The sequence below is a fragment of the Oncorhynchus gorbuscha genome, linkage group LG17 (genome assembly GCF_021184085.1).
Source record: "Oncorhynchus gorbuscha isolate QuinsamMale2020 ecotype Even-year linkage group LG17, OgorEven_v1.0, whole genome shotgun sequence".
NCBI classification, from domain to species: Eukaryota; Metazoa; Chordata; class Actinopteri; order Salmoniformes; family Salmonidae; genus Oncorhynchus; species Oncorhynchus gorbuscha.
The window spans coordinates 32,289,492-32,297,792 of NC_060189.1; the positions used below are offsets into that span (position 1 = coordinate 32,289,492).

Sequence of the window (8,301 nt, forward strand, 5' to 3'; positions counted from 1 at the left end):
CAATCCCAAGCGAGCTACGATTGTTTAGACATTTTAGACGCTGGAGTTAGAAGTTATCATAACTTTGGTTAGCTAGTTTTCATGTTATTACGAATAAACAGAAGTAAAATGTCAAACGATAAGGTAGTGCACTGGAAAGAGCTTTTTAAAAGAGGATTGGCATCCTCCATTAATGGTTTGCTGCATCCATATATTGGTTGTGTTTATTTAACTAGCTAGCTAGGCAAATTTCATAGAAACCCGAATAGCTAGTTAACGTTACTTCTTTATTTTTGAGTAAGAAGTAGCTATCCAGCTAGATAACTAACTACCGGTAGCCACACTAGCCAACTACCCGCGTATTTCAATGATTGAACATTCACACAGCCTTATTGTGTCAACGTGTTACGTTGACTTATACATTTCTGCTCACATGAGAGGACTGAGGAAAAGAAAGTAGACGAGACAATACTTTTCACTAAATACTACTACACAGAGTAAGAGGGGAGTAAGCAGCACAGAGAACTACAAGAACATTCCACTCTTCTACTACAGAGTAAGCAATTTCATTTTCTGACAATCTCTAACATTCTAACCTAACATTTGAACTCATCAACCATTTTTAACAGCTTTATATCCTACAATAATTATGATATTATTGACGTGTGTCAACGGATCCAGTTTTGTATCATTAGCCTGCATCTGTTTGACTTTTTGAGGGGCTGAAAGGATCATGTTTAATGAAGTATTTTATCTTGTGACCCATATATCTTCCTGCAGAGGATGAAGTTCTGCAGAAACTGCGAGAGGAGTCCAGAGCCATCTTTCTGCAGAGGAAGAGCTTGGAGCTTCTCAACAAATGAGGAGTTACAGGTGAGACTAACATCTGGCAGAATCAAACAAATGTTTATTAAAATAGAACGCTTTACGAGCACTGGAAAAGTGCATAAGTCTATTCAAGTAATAAAACCTAATTATTTTACCTAAATCCTCTTTCTGTTATATAGATCATGTGGTTTCTGCTCGACAAACACCAAGTGTTACCCATGACAGGAGAGGAGGCAATGATAAGCTATGACTGTTGTCTGAAGTTTGAAGACAAAGCAGGAGTAAAGTGCAAGTGAGTACTCTGCATATTAGTCATTTTGGAGCCACAAAGTTTTGTGCTAATCTTGAGCAGAATAACCTCTGTGTACATTCACATTAGCCCAAAAGCATGTTTTTAGCTGGTGTTAAAAGGCAACATGAATACCGTGATGAGACATGGTGTATTTGTAAGCTAGGGGGTTATTCAACATGATGTAAAGGCTGTTGAGTATCATTTCATTCTTAAACAGAAGATGTAGTTCATAGGCCTTTCGCTCTGCCACTCTGCTTCAAAATAATTAACTACAACTAAAGGGAATTCAACAGCTTTTACTTCACGTTGCAGGGCGTTTAGAGCAGGCCTGGGCAATTCCAGTCCTCGGGGGCCTGATTGGTGTCACACTTTTCCCCCATACCTAGCAAACACAGCTAGGGCTGAGTCTCCATGACATGGCCGGACAGGGTTACCTCTGCGAGTTTGTAAGCACTCTCACTACTACTATACTTTCAGACCAAAAGCTTGTGTTGGTGGCTCCTTACTGAAATAGGGATATCCCTTCCCTCCTTACTTTCTCATGATTCCAATTGAGGTTGCCCATTTGCGCCTTTCAGAGTTGTGAAAGATGATATGTACTATGACCTTGAAGCAGGAACCACCCTCTTGTGAAGCATGTCTGGTTACAGTTAATGTTTTTCTTCACTGTGACATCATGTTTTTCTCAGTGACCCTTTTACCTTTTGGATAACCTTTCTTTATTGCTGTCTTTTCCAGCAAAGAGACAAATGTTATGACTTTTGGGGTGTAAATTGTCCAAGTAGCCCCAGATTCGTGCACCTCCATCACTTGGTTGCGTAGTTGCCATTGTTGATGCCCAAAAGTAGAATGGGAGCTAGATTGCCTAGATTACATTAGTGATTTAGAAATAAGATGAGATGACATTGCTAAAGTAGGAAAAAACTTTGTCACCATCATCATGTTGTTAAATTTACTTTAGACAGATGGCAATGTTGTCATTAACTAGCAAAGTTCCTCAAAAATAGCTTGCAATGCTAACGGTAGTGCGCTAAAAATTTGGTGGTCTCCCCGCAATCTAGCTAGCTAGCTAACGTTATACTGCAAATAAAGTCAATCTGGCGATAAAATGATGACCAAAGGTTTTCCTAGTAATAATTTGCCTTTTAGAAATGTCATTGTTTTCAAAGTGTAGTAATGCATTAGACCAAATCTTCATCATTGCAAATTGAGGATGCATTGAGTAGAATGTTCAGTTGGCCATCAGTCCTAAGACAAATGTTCAAAACGATATTGTGACAATGTGCAACCCATAAATAGGTTGAACACCAGGCTGTTTGGAATTTAGGTTGGATTGAGTTGGTATGTGTGTTGTCTTGTTATGTAACAGGAAGTTACATACTCCCTAAGCTGGATGGCCTGGAGACATCCTTCTATTCCTTCTATGTCTGCACCGCTGTCCGCAAGTTCTTCTTCCTGGATTCTTTACGGACTGGTTAGTTAACGATAACTAACCAGAAACACTAGTTAAATGTGCAGACTTATACATGTATAAGAGACGCTGAGGTTTTGGTCGCTTTGGATAAAAGCGTCTGCTAAATGGCATATTATTGAATTCCTATCTGTAAGATTCCGATGATTGATCTTCATGCCTACAACTTGTTTACCTGTGCCCACTCTTAAAAACAAACATCATGCTCCATTTATTTATGTTAATTTCCAAGGGAAATTAAGATTCAAGACATCTTGACATGCAGTTTTTTTGGATGTTCTACTTAAGCTGAGAGATGAGGAGCTTTCCAAGGTGAGCCAGGAATCCAACTGGTTCTCTGCACCCTCTGCTCTTCAAGTTTATTGTAAGCAGCAGCTATTTGATTTCAACATTTTGCCTAATAGACATCGGACTAATCTGAAGCCGGTAATACCTGAATGTTAAAATAAAAAAAGGTACTCTACATGTCTTGGTTCTGTCTTGGTAAGATGGTCGATCCTGTTTCCTCTTGCAGGTCAATACCTGAATTTGGACAAGGACCACAATGGCATGCTCAGTAAGGAGGAGCTGTCTCGCTACGGCACTGGCACTCTGACCAGCGTCTTTCTGGACTGCATGTACCTGGAGTGCCTTATCTACGACGGAGAAATTGTAAAGACCTTATCTGCTTGGGGTCTTCCCTTGGGAGTTTTTTTTGTTAAACTACCGCTGACTTTTTTAAAGGACATTCTACTCAAATTCATGAGTAGAATTCCTTTGAAACTCATCTCAAAATTGAGGACGGTTTAATTTTATGTCTTGATCTCAATGACATCATAGCCAATTCTATATTAACTCCAAAAAGGTTTTTGCTAGCGTAACATTACTGTATTTTAGCTAACAATTATTACATACAGTACATCTACTAATAGGGTTGGCTACACTTCCAGGATTACAAGCTAGCTAGCTAGTTACCTTGGAGATTTCTGACAATCATGAGAATCTGAGGAAGATGTGTAACTTGTCAATCTTACCTTAACATTATTATTTATTTTTATACATTTTTTGGAGTGGTGGCAACGATATAGCAGCCGCTGCTAAATGAATATAGGGGAAACACTGGACCTGATTTAATACTAAATCTGGTCTTGACTTTGTGTGTATCTCTCCCAGGAATATAAGACGTACGTGGACTTTGTTCTGGCTCTGGATAACAGGAAGAAGCCTGCAGCGCTGCAGTACATCTTCAAGCTGCTGGACATGGGGAACAAGGGCTACCTCAATGTCTTCGCTCTCAATTACTTCTTCAGGGTGAGATGGACACATGCCACATTGGGCCAGAGATAATAGAAGTCAATGGAGACGGCAGACAGCGGGACCTTGCTATCCTGCTCACTGTATGAAAAGTGTTGTCATCTATTATGTAAAACATAAAAATATCCACCAGGCCATTCAGGAGTTGATGAAAATCCATGGGCAGACTATATTCTTCCAGGATGACTTTGCCCCCTGTTACCGTATTCACCATGGATGAAGTAACTGAAGTGTACTACTGGTTACTGTAAAATCAGTTGGAAGTATCTGGAAATAAGTCTCATCCAGAAATGTTGGGGAGGGATTAGGTGGTGGTTGTCAAGGATTTGTATGGAGTTAACCATAAGCCATGGTGCTCAGTAGGTGTTCAGTGCTGCTGCTTTTCTTTCCCCAAGATCTAATCTGAGTTTGCTGATACAATATTTAATGCTAGCTAGGTTTCCCTCCAATTGGTGACAGATTTTCATGCGAATATACAAAAATGTGCATAAAGAAAATGTTTATTTTCCTACCTGTGGTGTGTTTCCACCAAACAGACTTCAGTGCATGAGAGAGTACACAAAATTTACTTTTTGTGTAAATTTTCACATACTGAAAACAAATCTAAAGTTCAATGTGTTTCCATCGCACTTTCAACTCTACCAAGAGTTTTGTTACAGAAATTGTAGCAAATGTGCCTACTCTGGTCTTGGCACATGTGCTCTAGCCAAAAGCTTGCAGACACAGTGTCGGTAGGCTGTGTGTGTCGGCATTTTTAATGCTGCGGGAGGAAGCACATGGTCATTCAGACAACTTTGGGATGAGGATATTTTTTTTGGTCCTGCAAATTATTTGGAAACGGTCTGCTTTGTAGGTATTATCCTACCTATTGTATTAAAAGCACCTCTTTGCGGCATTATTCACACACAGAATTTGCAGCTTAAATTTCAGTAGCATACCTCTCCTCTCCTAGTTGGGTGTGTGAGATCAAGAGTGCCTGGTATGTGTGGTCTAAATAGAGTACCACAGTATGAGTCATAATACCCATAAAACCTAGCAGTCAAACAGGGAAATGGTTCCAATTGTTTTTCCATCATTCATTTTCCCATAGGGGATTTTAGAAATTCTTGAAATAAGGGCTGTGTTTCATGTCGTGATGTTTTGATAACTGTAAATCTCTCTAGGACAAGGTGACTTTTATCAATATATTCACCTGTATTTACCCCCCCAACAATGAAATGCTAATTAGCTGCTAATGTGGCTATCATAAAGAACTACAAATTCCATGATGATCTGGATGAGACTGCCGAATAGAGGCAAAAGTAAGAATCTCTGGATTAACTGTCTAATGCTAGCTTAATAAGTAAATTCACTTAAATCAAAAAATTTGGTCACTATTGAAAAGGTCAACACAGTTATTGGCTACCATGGTGAGCGAGCATTGCACCTTTTTTATTTTCAATAAATATTGATTACCCATTTAATTGTCTTTGCATGCAAATTGTCCTCCTAAAAGGTAGGCTATATCCCATATGCAAAACGACTGTAGCTCAAGAGAAAGATCAAGTGTTCACTCTCATCATTCTTGCTGCTTCAAGTTCAGTAGATAGGTGCAAGATCAGGTGCGTGTGTGGTTAAAATAGTAGGCTAGCCTATGCATGGGCGGAGAAGCACGGGGCAGTTATCTTTCCAAGGAAATTAACTTCTTAAATATGAATAGGCTATAGTTTACAACATTGCCTAGAAATACACATTGATCACCCATATTTGTTTGTCTGAAAATCGTCTCACTCTTAAAAAGCAGGCTATCAAACGTAGCTCAAGAGAAAGTGCAAGTGTCTGCTCTCGCTCCAAACTCTGCTCTCTTCAAACTACATCTAGCCTATTGGCTGATATAGCCCATTAATGCCAGATGTCCACCAGATACATATGCATTTTGTTTTGCCGAATGTCTAGGCCGCATTTTCCATACTGAGACATGTGCTTCGGTTTTCAAGTAGCTAAAAGCTAGCTACACTGAACAAAAATATAAACGCAACTTTAAACGATTTTACAGTTACAGTTCATATAAGGAAGTCAGTTAATTGACTTAAATTCATTAGGCTCTAATCTATGGATTTCACATGACTGGGCAGGGGCACAGCCATGTGTGGGCCTGGGAAGGCATAGACCCACCCACTTGGGCCAATTAGAATGAGATTTTTGCCACAAAAGGGCATTATTGCAGACAGAAATACTCACAATTACCACGGTTGGGTTCGGGACCAGTTCTTGCGGTAGTGGGTGGGAGTTGGACAGCAAGCAAGTGATCAGTCTCGTGCAGACCTCTACATCAAGGTCATCACTGTTCACTATCACCACCCTGTGAAGTTTGTATGAATTTACTCCCATTACTGTGGATGAAAACGTAGCTAGGTTTCCATCCATTTGGTGAAAGATTTTCATGCAAATGGCCTATTCTACATCCGCATAAAAACAATATGTGCATTTTCCCACCAGAAGCTATCCAATTGGTGACAGATTTTCATGCAAATATTGTTTTTAAATGAGCATAAAAACAATATGCACATTTTCCCACCGGAGTTTCCATCAAATTGAATTGTTGCAGATAAAAGACAGTGTGTGATGACAGTGCGCATAAAAATAATTTTGGGGTTAAATTCCCAGGTATCAAATAGAAAATACAAGTTAAATGGGTTTCCATCGCATTTAACTCAACTGATGGTTTTGTCAACAACATAAAATTGCGTTGTATAGCGAATGTGCCCACTCTGGTCTTGGCACGTGGGCTCTAGCCAACAGCTCAGATACAGTGCAGGTAGCCTAATACATGATGATATTATTATGGACAAAAATATTTGCATTTTTCAAACAGCAGCCAAGCATCGATGATCACCAGAATAAGACCCACAATATTTGAAAGGAGCATCAAATCTCTTCGCCATGCACTTTCACCACCCTGTGAAGTTCATTTTTTAAATGCTGATATTGATGCTCATTTCCAATAAATATCGAGGGTCATGGTCTGGTTACATGATGATTGATGCTTGACTGCTGTTTGACAAATAGAAATATTCTCGCTCTTATCCATAATAGTCTCATGTAGACTAGCCTACCAGCACAGTTTCTGCGACCTGTTGACTAGAGTGCAAATGTCAAGATGAGAGTAGTCATATTTGCTTGTTTGTGACAACTATCGATAGAGCTGAAAATGCGATGGAAACACATTTTACTTTAGTTTTTTATTCGGTACATGAAAACTTAAGCAAAAAAAAAAAAAACTTTTTTGTTTGCACTACATCATCACACACACGTTTATCTTCAAGTCAGTTTGGTGAAAACACCACTGGTGAAAATCTGCATATTCTCTTTATGTTGATTTTAGAATATTCCCATGAAAATCTCTAGCTAATTGGATGGAAAGATGGCTACTGATGTGTCATGCAATTAAATCTTATGGTTCCCTGACAACTTTTTACAGACCCAACCTGCATTCTCATTTGTACTTGTTGGGATTGAAATGTTTTTAATAATGATTTGAATAATTAATTCAATAATAAGTCATTTTAAAACTATTTGCAATGTTGTGCCTTCAGGATGATATCTTTGACATGGTGAAGCCAAAGGATCCGTGCAGGATCTAGTGAACAGCAGCCAATGAGACACAGAAACCAACATCCTCATTGATTTCAATGGCTTCTGGACTTTTGAAAAAAGAAAAGTTCTGGTTGCTAATGACAGCGACAACGCTGACCTTGAAAATACACAAATCTTCTGTCAAACTGGGAAGGACTGCAAGACCAACATTAAAAGGATATACAATGCACTCGGAAAGTATTCCTACCCCTTGCTTTTTCCACGTTTTGTTACATTACAGCCTTATTCTAAAATGTATTAAACAAACATGTTTCATCAATCTACACACAATACCCCATAATTACAAAGCAAAAACATTTTTTTAGACATTTTAGAAAATGTATTAAAAATCAAATAAGTATTCAGACCCTTTCCTATTTGACTCGAAATTGAGCTCAGGTGCATCCTGTTTCTATTGATCATCCTTGAGCTGTTTCTACTACTTGATTAGAGTCCACCTGTGGTAAATTCAATTGATTGGACATGATTTGGAAAGACACACACCTGTCTATGTTCCACAGTCTAAGTTCTACAGTGGACCATGTATGTCGGAGCAAAAACCAAAGGAAATTGTCAAAGGAATTGTCCGTAGCGCTCCGAGACAGGATTGTGCCGAGGCACAGATCTGAGGAAGGGTACATTTCTACAGCATTGAAGCTCCCCAAGAACACGTTGCCCTCCAACATTCTTAAGTGGAAGAAGTTTGGAACCACCAACTCTTCCTAGAGCAGGCCGCCCGGCCAAACTGAGCAATGGGGGAGAAGGGCCTTGGTCAGGGAGGTGATCAAGAACCCAATGGCCACACTGACAGAGCTTCAGAGAC

General features: G+C 39.3%; 1 pseudogene; it reads left to right on the plus strand.

The window, feature by feature from the left end:
* Window positions 1-1,515: 1,515 nt before the first annotated feature.
* Window positions 1,516-7,808, plus strand: LOC124001410 (annotated as a pseudogene).
* The last annotated feature ends 493 nt before the right edge of the window (window positions 7,809-8,301 follow it).